We start from the raw sequence: 12300 nt of genomic DNA, 5'->3' as shown, positions 1-12300 counted from the left end.
ATTTCCTAGAATGGCATGGAGATCCTCCAGCCATAATATCCACACTTGACTTGAGAAGAAGAGTGGTCCTCAGGCTGGTTCTCAGCTCCGACCACCCTTCAGCCATGAGCACACAGCATTATGCAGTTCAGATCATAACTTCTATTTTGGATCTTTCTGTCCAGCATCCCTAGATCCCCCCAAATTCATAGCCAGTCTTCAGCACCTACAAGGAATTGCAGCTAATAGTGTGCGTGCATATATATATATACACATATATATTTGCATACAGTTTTGGAAATCTTAATCTCTACTGGTGTTTTGACTGGTCATGGGGTTCAACAGAAAAAGAACAATTTTGTTCCTGTATCTGCAGCTTCAACACTGATTCAAGAAAATGCTTTTTCAAAACCACTTACCACACTGTGCTTCATCTTTCCAGCTGAAGAGGAGGTGTGCCAAGTTATTTAAACATGCTTCATTTTAAATCTTGAGGAGAGGAAAACAGTTTGTAAGTAGTGATTCTTCAGGAGAATTTTCTCCTATCTCCTCAGGAAATAAATGGGTGGTCTGATGTAATATTCTCAGCTTTTCTTATCCAGTGCCTCAAAAAGTGAGTCCTTACAACTTTCTAACTACTTGAGCTTTCTCCACCCCTTCAGCCCATCCATGGGAAGTGAAGAATGACCTGAATTCCCACAAACTTAAATAGGAGCTGATGCAGCTTCAATTTATGGGGAACGGGGCTGGTTATAAGTATTGAGCCTCCTGTGAGGTTAAAGAGCAATACTGGGATAAAGAACAAAGGCACAAGAGCTTTACGATTCAATATAATTTAACTTCAAAGATGGACATATGTATTTATTTTGGTTAGAAGATATGTAATCAACATAAGAAAAATAGACTTTAGAGCCTGCAAATCCATCTGACACAATGATAACATCAGACCTTAGTCCAAACAATAAAAAGGGTGCAAATCTTCCGCCCACATTAAAATGTCTGCAAGGTAGCTATCTACATGGAAGCGCCTAAATTATAGCTTTACAGGTGCAATTCATCTTATCCTAATGTACACGTATAAGATATGTCAGCTAAATAAATCGGTAGAAGTGTCTCTTTTTCTTCAGTGACTGTAGATGAAGTCCAGGGTGACTATTCAAAATGGGGATGTCTGTGGAGAGCTGAAAAATAAGGCAAGGCAAATTCTACCTTTAAGAATTACCGAGTGCTTTTTGAAACCTGCTGAATTCTCCATGTCCCAAAACTTTGATGGGTATTGTAAACATTCAATAAGCCCACGGGAGTCTGGGAAGATCATTTTATTCCCCAAAGACTGGGAAGATCATTTTATTATTTGATTAAACTGAAAAAAAAATCATATTCAGTTTAACACCTCCAGATAATGTGTTTCCCTGGGATGAACATACAGATGTCAAGACTTCAAAACCAAGTTTAATTCTCTGTGGTTTTAAAGAGCACACTGAAAAATGAACAGGTTTTCATATCATCACATTCTGGTATTTTTACTGGGTTTTGTTTGTTTTTAGTCTCCTTTTTAAGATAATCCACGCTGAGTTGCCTCAATTCCCACTCTGTGGATGGCATCCCCTCCAAGGCATCAGCATGAAAGGACAAGAAGTCAGCTTTGATCTCACCTTCCCTATATTTGAAATAGGGCCTTTATCTTAATGTTCTCAAGTTTTGTGTCCTGCTATGATTAATACACCCATTAGCTGTAGCTCACTTATAGCTTTTTTCAATCAATCAACATGCAATGCTCATCGAGAAGCCTTGAGGTTAATTTTAAATGATTTTCCATATGGTAACCAAGAAACAGCATTCCTGCAGTGCAGGCTGTGTGGCTGCATGGGGTATGTTGGTGCACTTTGTCCAGGGGAAAACAAAGAAAGCACTAAGGCGATATTCACACCTGCATCGCCTTTGGGCAACGTAAACTCCAGCTTCATCTCACCCAACGTGGCCGTTGCGTCTAGGTAAGAAGATAGCCTGACCTGGGTGTTCCCCCGTTAATTGGTACAGACAGACTGAAGGTGGTTTCCTCATTATGGCCCATGAATCTCCTCTGAAGCTGTCTGTATCTAGAGGAAGCCCAGGGGAATTAGGAAATGGAATTCATCTCACCAGGCAGCTGCCTCTTCCCATTTTTCTCTCCTTATGTATATACAATGGACAGAAAGTTACACTTTTGTTCTCAGTTTAGTCATCCTGTTTTACATGTTCACTGAGGGCGAGATTAACTGGCCATTTAATGCCTATTTTATTCTGAAGTTATAAGAGACACTTGGTAATTTTTTTTAGGTGCAGTGAATACTGCCTGCAAGTATCAATCAGGGTCATTCTAGACTAACTCTTCTATTCATTATTTTACTGTCTTGTGAAAATGAAAATTCATTATTTCTTCTAATCAGAAATGGCTTATATAAATCCTATTAAAAAATAAGGGTTATAAAAATTCTATGAAAAAGAGCAACATGAGACACTTCTGCTGGAAGGGACTGCTCTGGTGTTGCTCTCCTATGTGTACAGCATGTGTCCTGCTTTGCTTGCTCCCTTCCAGAGGGCTACACAGCTTCCCTCTGAAGGAAGACACCACCCCCATGTGAGGGACACAATCCCTTCTGGCTTCCAACTTTCCACCCTTGCAACTGTTGATCCTGCTCTTGTACGGATGAGTTTCTAATCTCTGGTGCCATCGTGGCTGCTTATTTCCCTCCAGTTAGGGAAAGTAGTGTCAGGACAGCTGTTCTGACATGGTGCAACACACACACATCTCTACTGCATCAGCGTAGATACCCTTAGCTGTTAATTGCTCTGAAAAATTCAGCACTTTGCCACATGAGCAGCATCTCTGGCTTGTGTTCAGCATGCTGGTAGAGAAACTGGTGGCAAAATTATTTTCTTTGATTTTTCTATGGAAATAGATGGTCAGAGATTTTTATTTTATTTATTTTTTAACAATCAGCCATAAGGAGGTGGCAACTAATCCCAAGGGATAACTCCACATGTTAGAGTTGGCTCCAGCCACTGGTGGGACTGATAAAGAAAACCAAATATGATCAAGCCCTGCAGGCTCTGCAACCAGTGATAATCTGATAATGAATGTTACTTATTAGGTGCTTTTCCCTGTGTTTTCTTTGATTTACAGTCCAGACCCTAAATACCAATTTGTTCACATTATCTGCCAAACAACTTGCAAGGCCTTTCAGAGACCAAGCAAGCAAACACTTCCAGAGGCCTCCACAACCCTTATTTTTCTGGCCTGAGCTCATTTGTCTGTAGCACATTCGAGTGACAAGCTGTGAAAAGTCACCTTCAGCTTACGCACAAAGCCAGACATTAAATGGACTCAGAAAGTGCTGCACATCCACCACATTTGATGATTACCAGTGGCCTCTGCTCTCCTGACAATTAGGCCTGAAATATTGTGACAGACACCACCAGGGACTGAGCGAGGGATGGCAGGAGCCGAGCGTTTGAGTTTCAAACTGTGGGGCCATCAGTGCTTAGGTCATTTTACAGCTGAAAGCGGTGAGATAGGCATTTAACTTCAAACGTCAGCTGGAAAATGACCTCAGTTTTCTTATCAGTAAAATAGGTCTAATTCTATTTGCCTTCCTCCAGTGGAGCATGATGCATTCGGTTTACTAATGGTTTTAGGCGCTTCAGGCTCCTTAGGAAATATGAAATACTCAAGCAGTGATGAAGGGGTTGTGGGTACAGGTGCACCCTGCAGTATATTGTATGCATCCTATCCATATAGGATATTAATGTCAGTTTAGAGAAACAGCAACAACAACAAAACAACAAGTACAGAATGGATATTTTTCTGAAATAGGAAAGAATTTCAAGTGAGGCACCAAATCAAACCTTGACCATGTGGTTATTAAACTCTCAAGGAATCTCTCATGGGAATTAAATTGTTGAGGCTGTCCTTTGACTTAATTATAAATTTGTTCATTATTTATGTAATATTCTCCCCTACAGAAAGCTTTCACTTTTACATGTGGTTCTTCACTTAAGAGGTGATTCTCTTCAGTGTGTGTTGTGCAGCACCTCCATCACAGCTCTGTTTTAATAATAGATGCCACCACACATGTCAAGATGTAGGAATGAACTCAGATGAGCACCTAACATCTATCTGAAAAGCACTTTCAGGCTTGTTAAAAGTCTGTGGATAAGGCCAGATGGTTTAGATTTGAGGATATGCCCCATGAAGACAACTTCAGCTCAGAAAAATTAAATTAGCCGGTATTGGGTTAACCTCAGAAAATACCAAGGTTCAAACTTTAAGCAAGCAACAAGGTCTTAAAAGAACATAAGGACATAGGTCTTTCTCTTATGATCAGGCACAAAGTCACTGGAAAAGCTAAGGGATGTTAGCCCTTTTCCTCTGGTTAGCATTAGCCAGGACACTTGTCGTCTGCTCTGACTACCAGAATTTATGTACAAACATGTCCTCATTATTTACCAACTTAAGTCTACAACTTTTTTTTTATAAATCTCTCTCTCTATATATATGCACATACATATTTGCTGAGAAGATGTAGAGCTCCCATAGTCCATAGTATCACAGAGTAGTTTAGGTTACAGGGAACCTTTGGAGGCCACCTAATCTACACCCCTGCTCACAGTGGGGCCATGTTTGATGTTGGATACAACTGGGGAATTCAATTAAGTTCTTCAGGGCCTTGGACAAACCAGTTCTGAATATCTCCAAGGATGGAGATACCTCCTGTACCAGTGTTTTAACCTGATTGTGAAAATTATTTTCCTAATCTCAAACAAAATTTTCCTATTGCAATGAGGTCCAGATCAAACCCAGGGAAGCCTGAATTTTCGTCCTTAAAATACTTCCTCTATGACACTACAAGAGCTGAAAATCTCCCTCTGACCATATATGTATTTTGAAAAATAGAAATAACATTTTTTAAGATACACACTTTTCTGTCTATTTCTTCGATTTAGAACAAAAGTACTTGGGGATGGGAATTCCAGCTTTTAAAGCAAAGTATCCTCTGTATAACTCACAGTACCAGAGATTTCCATACTAAAGGTATAAACTGATCACGATGATGAGAAATATATGACAGAACCATCTTTAGGTGCTTCTTTTTGCAATAAATTTGACTATTGGAAACGTTCAGAAATTTAAACGTACATTCAAATCTGAAATAATCTGAATTTAAGAGAAGGTTTTGGGTACATTTTTAGTAAAAACTTGTTTCCCTATTAGATAAAATCCCCTCAGAAATCACTAAAATACCACACACAAAGAACTTCAGCATCTTTAACTGGTGTGCAATGTTGATTTTCACACTGAAAATGTGATTGAAAACAGGAGTTTATCAGTGAAATGTTGAAATCGGCTATGGGGAAGTGAATGAGTATAATTGCTGATGGGTCGTTTTTTATTACCAAGGAATCTTGATTATAGCTTCATAGACTTAAATTATGGCAAATCTAGGACAAGATCAATTTAGGATCTAAGCAAATATTTATATGAAGCTGGAGATTGGCATATATAGACCCATTTATAAGGAGCATAATTCTGTCTGTAAAATACTTTGGCATTGAGCAGCTGTCTCTCCACTATGTACTTCCACAACAGCAAGTAGTTGCAAGTCATGAAGAAAATGAAAAAACAATTCAGGAAGCTGGAGGGTTCATCCCAGTCAAATGGAGTTGTGAACCCGAGCCAGTGGTTAAAGACCACCCTTTAGATGGAGACTGATTAATGCCAGTGTATGGATAGTAGATAAATTGATAACTAGCTCATGTACTAAGTTAGGAATTCTGCTTGAAGGGAAAGAAAGCATTCAGAGTATCTATCAGAGCCTAATTTGTCAAGCTGGCAATTGTCCATGGGTAACATCACCCATGGCAGAGCATCAGCTGCAACATCCCGAGTCTCCCAGCATTCATGAGAGGTCGCCTTGATATCAAGTAGAAGAGCATTTCTAACTAGTGGGATGAAGAAGGATCCTTGTGAAATGATGACCCCCCAACAAAGACTGCTTTTGTTGGAAGAACAGGCGGGTGTGGGGGTAGGGGAAAGAAGAAGCCGGATTACCTTTTGTTACATTTGACAGCTGAAAAGGCCCTGGTGAATAATTACCCTTAAAACTAACAAACAAGGAGAAAGAAAAAAATGCAGAGAAAGAGAAGGAAAAAAAACCCTTGACCCCTCCCCATACACAATAGCTCCTTTGAAATGAAAACAAAATAAAAATAACTTGAAAGTTATTAATCTTGGAAGAAAAAATAACTTAATTTGACTTCCCTTTCTGCTTTTGGCAAGTGTACACACACACATATACATACAATTGGAAGGCTCCCACTGTCGCATTCATCTTAAACTTTTCTAGGCTTGGTCCACTCAGCAGCAAATCTTACGCAAAATGCAATAAAAATCAAGGGAAACTACAGCAGCAAAAAGCACACCCTTGGTAGAATGCCCCATTGTTTTAGTGACAAAAGAATGATTCCTGGTGAGCAGCAGTTGTCATCTGTTTTGCATACTCTTTATTTTGCTCTTAATTGGCATTATGTGAAAACTTATCTGGAAGTCCATGGGAACCAAAAGGCATCCCATATCCCCTCCCTCTTTGAACTAGGAAAGCCCAATTAAAGCACAATCATCTCTCTTCTGCTATTAGGATCCTCTTCCAGCAGATATATACAAAGAGGAGAAACGTTATTAGTCTGGGAGCAGCTACCTTTTCTTATGAAAATTCTTGTAAAGATCATGAAGAAAATAAAGGGGACACAAGTGGACCACGCTTTGGTGAGCTGAAGTGGAATGCTTTTTTGAAATGCTTGGTCTGCATGTCTGGATGATTTTCTAAATATATTTCCTTTCACTGGAGAGTAACTGACCTAAGACTCAAAATGCACTTGTGTAGTTTGGATGCAAGCCTAGAAAAATAAAGGCAACAGCCAGAGAAGAAGGAAAAAAGACACAGGTGTCTTCCTAGGAAGTCCAAGCTCTCCCAGACTTGACAATTCCACTATGGTTCCTCTAGTAAGACCATGGAAAAACACCTCAGGGGAAATGAAAAGATCCTTTTCCTTTTTTTTTGAGTTGGTGCTCAGATATCACCTCCAAAATTCATATCCTGCTAAATATTGCAAACCTAAAGCCATTCAACAAGTTTCTGCAACCCTTCATCCACATAGACCTTTGGCACTCTGAGATGTTGGAGAGGGTTCCAATGACATCATGTTTTTTTTTTTTTTTTTTTTTTTTTTTTTTTTTTTTTTTTTTTACGTGATCTTTGACGTGTCCTTGGAGAATGAACACCCACTGCTGATCCCAGTTACATATGTGCCCAGCTATTACAGACTTCAAAGACAGCTCTTGCATACCTTCTGTATCAGAAGCCATCCCCAAGATAGCAAACATTTGCACTCCACTCATCCTGTCTCATCAGCAGCTACTAAGAATATGCATGTGTCAGGAAACATCATGCATTTTATCACTTCAGCAAGTCATGCCATCATGAAGTGGTATATGTCCCTGTTGTATTCCTTAATTTTCCCCTTGGATGTAACCACCAGCTTTACAGAACTGAACAGGGAAACAAACAAACAAGCTACCTTTTTTGTCTTTTCTTTTCTTTTGGGATGTTCTACTTCATTGTCTTCATGTGTGGCAAGTCCAGCTGACATATTTTAGAATCACAGAATTTTGTTGAGGAGAAACCCAGTGTGCCAAGGCAGAGAGCGGAATACTCCTCTTAAAGGTGCCCCATGGGTGTCTGTCTGCTGCCCCACGGTATTGTCAACAAACCTGAACGTTAATGCTTTTAAGATATGCAGTTTTATAGTCAGGCTTGGCTAACTGAGCTCATTTCCAAAGCAAATTAACAGAATAATGCCCAGTAGGATTGCTTTGAGGATGCCATTAGCTCTTTGGCCTCCCAAGCAGATCTCCTGCCTGCTTTCTTCCCTGGAAGGCTTGGTGCTGTAGCTACACAAGATTCCTGCCCAAACAGAAGACAATACCACTGAATATGCATTTTTTGTTTCTCTCATTGTGTGCATGCTTGTTGCTTTTGCCATGGCTGGAAAGTGCAATAGGAGGGAGAGGGACAATGCACTTTCCAAGGGCCACTGTGAACAAAGGTGGCTCTGCAGGTGGTATGCAGGGCAATTTCAAACAGGTAAAACAGTACCAGTTACACACCTGTCAATTGATATACTCTGAGATTTTGGAAGCTTCTGATGGTGGGGTAAGTGTGCTGACAGACTGCCACAAGGAATTGGTTAAAGGAATCAGAGTCGTTTAAGCAAGGTGGAACAAGATAACAAGGTAGAAATTATTCCACTACATTTAACTATATGTGTATACATATATATATATATTTATTTGTTTTCAGTGCCCTCCCATCATTTAACACTTAGAGGCTGCTTGGAGAGTGGTGGAGTAGAATGAGCAAATCCCCATCTCCCAGCACAAAGATGAAACCTGCAGGGAGACGATTGTGATGGAAAGGATCAAAATTAATGTCAAGCAATAGATGAGATTCTGGTTGAGATTTTGATGAGATTTATTGCAGCAAATGTTTTCCCAGGCAAATGTCACACCATTAAACTGAAAAAAAAAAAAAAAAGAAAAAGAAAAAAAAAAGAAATATGGTAAACTACAGGCTGCAACTTGATCCTCAGACTCTCAGAGTCATGGATGGCCTACTGTGTAAGCATGTGGCATGTGTGCAGACGTGCTAAAATGTCCTTTCACCTCACCAGGGCCACCAACTATGGCTGCAGATCACGTATTTCACAGTGGCATGGTCAGAGGGGATTGAGAACACCCTCAGCAGGTTTTCTCATGACACCAAGCTGTGTGGTGCGGTCGGCATGCCGGAGGGAAGGCATCGTATCCAGAAGGGCCTGGACGGGACTGAGAGGTGGGACTGTGTGAACCTCATGAGGTTCATGAAGGCCAAGTGCAAGGTCCTGCACCTGGGCTGGGGCAATCCCAAGCCCAAAGGACAAGGGGTAATGGCTTTAAAGTAAAGGAGGGTAGGTTTAGATTAGATATAAGGAGGAAAGTCACTCGTGGGTGGTGAGGCCCTGGCCCAGGCTGCCCAGAGGAGCTGGGGGTGCCCCAGCCCTGTTAGTGCCCAAGGCCAGGCTGGATGGGGCTGGAGGCAGCCCGGGCTGGGAGGACTTGTCCCTGCCCATCGCAGGGGGTTGGAATTAGATGATCTTTTAATGTCTCTTCCAACCCAAACTGTTCTCTGCTTTTATGATATTTTGTGGACAGAAAGGACATCTCACATTCATCCTTTTCAATGTGGCTATCTCAATGGGAATGCCACTTGGAGCAAATCCTGCAACTGAGCACTGTCCAACACAGCTGCACTTTTGTTGCAGCCCAACAGCTATTTTGTCCATCCAATATGGATGAACTTTGGTTAGCCCCGAAGTGATCAGGCAGTTGGATTTGATGATCTTTATAGGCCCCTTCAAACTTAACGATTCTGTTCTGTTCTGTTCTGTTCTACTCTACTCTACTCCACTCCACTCCACTCCACTCCACTCCACTCCACTCCACTCCACTCCACTCCACTCCATTCCATTCCATTCCATTCCATTCCATTCCATTCCATTCCAATCCATGTTAAGATATTGCAAAAACAAGCAGAATATTCCACATTTACCTGTAAAGAAGTTTCAAGGATAGCCTCCCCTGTTCTGTCATTGAAGGGCTGACAGAAAAGGACTCCTTGATGCTTGGTAATTACACTTAAAAGTGACAATTCCCCAGTACAGACTGAAAACTGAGGATAGCAGGTGAATTGTGTGTTTGCCTTAAACAGGGCAGCAACTCTGCATGAGGCAGGCCAAGATAATTCTTGTTTTTCCAAGAAATGGATGCTGAATGCTCTGCAGATCTGAGTGCATGCTTTAGGTATGCATCCCCCTCCTCCTCCTCACAAACACCTTATTGTTAGAAATCCTTGGAGAAAACAATTGTTTCCATTATGCAGAGATGATCAAATCTGCACGAGCCAGATGTCCAGCTCAGAAAAAAAAACATTTGTCCAGACTTTGGATTTTCTATACCTGGGTTGATGATCTCAGAGGCACTTGTATTTCTTGTTTCACTTAGATATGTAAGATCTTTACAAAAGCTGCAACCTACTGTTGCTTGTCTTTTTGGAGCTGAGCAGTATTTCAGAGTTGCTGATCTCTGCATCACAATCTAATCTACTTATCTTTCCCAACGAGGACACGTTGGGTTAATGCACTGCTAATAGTAAGTTTTCAGGATAGTGCTTTTAGCTGACTCAGACTGCCTGTTCATAACAACAGGTTAAATGTGTTAAAATAAAGAACAAGCTTCTTTGGCTACACCAGATGAAAGTCATAACTTCTGGACATCCATTGCAGAAAAATAAGCTACCTTTATTTAGCAAGACAGGGCAAAAAGCAACTCCTTTACTTCAAAGGCACGTGTACCTTACCAGATTCATGATTGTTAATTATTATTACTAGTAATACTATGCTTTTCTTATAAAACCTACTCAGAAGAAGAATCCTATCTGTTTACATGTATTTAAAATTGAATTCCTTATTTCATCCTGTCTTTCATGTTAAGACTTAATAGGACTCTTCACAGGAGCTAAATACATGTTGAACAGTTTTGTAGCAGCAGTACTCAAGGGTGCTTTCTAGTACCAGGTGAAGACAGATCCTATACCTCCCTTTCATTTATTTCTCCACACTACTGTGTTTTGGGTTATCCTGTTGCATGAGAGATGAATACCCCTACTCATCTTCCCATTTGTTTTGCCTTATGATATGCAGTGCTTTCTTAACCCCAGTGAGAAAATGTGCAAAAACACCAGCAGCAGAGTCAAGGATAGTGTCATACACAACTGAAAAATTAGCATTACAATTAAATGAAAGAGCTCTGCCTTTTCCTACAGAAACATTCTAAGCTCTCCTGCAGAATGGTAACTGATGCTTGCATGCCCCAAAGCAAACTTCACTCCCTTTTACCACCATCCTCCCACCCTATCAGTCAACGTTTAATTAGGATCTGTAAATTAAAACAAGTGTAGCCTGGGCATTTGAAAACTTCACCACAAACTGGATAAATTTAACTCAGCCAACGCAAATGAGTGAAAAGTAGAGAGGCTGAAAATCCCTAGGTGCATGGTTCCCACTAGGGCCTATAGCAAAGCTGGCACTGTTAGATCTGTCTGTAATGTTCCTTGTAGGATCACACAGAGATACATAAGGAAACCCTGCAAGAAACTTGAAAAGATCCTGAAAGCAGCAAAAACATGCTTAGAGCGTCTGGATGAATCTGCCTGTTGGTGGAGGTGGGTGGTATGTGTAAATGGTGTTGTGGTGTGCAGGCTGTGGGTTAAGCATAATGTCATTAATGCTTTCCAAACAGCACGCGGTTTTCAGAGGGAAGATGCTATGGTATTATGGTATGTTATTAAACCTACAATGGGATGAGCAATAAGAATCCCCAGGGGAAGATTTCTCTGAGATACTCCATGCTCACAGCTAAAGGCAGTTCCACTGCCATGAAGTTACATCTTTTTCCAAACAGCGTAATGATGGGATCTTTGTTATGGCATCGCTGTTGTGTATCAGTTCTGTGGAGGGTGTGAGGTCACATCTCCTGCGTGTCACAACAGGAGGGATGAAGCCTAGGCTGAAAATAGCTTCCAGCAGCACACCAAAAGAAAAATAAATGCTGATATGTCCAAGAAATACAGCTGCAATTCACTTACAAATCTAAACAGGGAGAAAATGATTGACTGACAGCATACAAAGGGTTCACATTTTAAATTTCTGATTTCATACTGGTTTCTATGCCCACCCTTCCATGCACCCCACAGCCAAGTTACTAATTACATCCTTTCTATTGTTTTGCCAGTTCCTCCTTTGGCAAATAATGGGAGGGGAGGGGATTATGGAGACTGATGCACTTGAGAGCAAAAATGAATAAGTGAATGAATGCACAAATAAATAAATGATGCCGCTAGTAGTCACAAAGACAAGCCCATTCCATTCTTCCTCCAGTATTGTGAGCCAAACTTCAGGGGTTATTCAAGAGAAATGATGATCTGGTGCCTTAGAGAAATAAGTATCAATTAATGCTTAATTAACATTGCATGACAGATTGATTTAAATGAATGGAACCTTTTTAATGAATGTCTCTCTGTATTGTGGGTTGAAACAAGATGCCTTGTAGGAGAATGAGCTGCTCCCTATTATTATATAACATCTTTATATCTGTAGCACCTGGGGGCTTCAAGTGCATCACTAGCC

At 40.7% G+C, this 12300-nt stretch overlaps 1 protein-coding gene across 6 annotated transcripts in view; it reads right to left on the bottom strand.

Moving 5' to 3' along the window:
- Positions 1-12300, bottom strand: part of TENM4 (teneurin transmembrane protein 4) — a 554777-nt gene that overhangs the window by 368924 nt on the left and 173553 nt on the right. The window lies entirely within an intron of this gene.

This window comes from Aythya fuligula, chromosome 1, assembly GCF_009819795.1.
Source record: "Aythya fuligula isolate bAytFul2 chromosome 1, bAytFul2.pri, whole genome shotgun sequence".
In the NCBI taxonomy this organism is placed as follows: Eukaryota; Metazoa; Chordata; class Aves; order Anseriformes; family Anatidae; genus Aythya; species Aythya fuligula.
The sequence above is the reverse complement of the archived record's forward strand: the minus strand, read 5'-3'. Positions and strand labels throughout refer to the sequence as shown.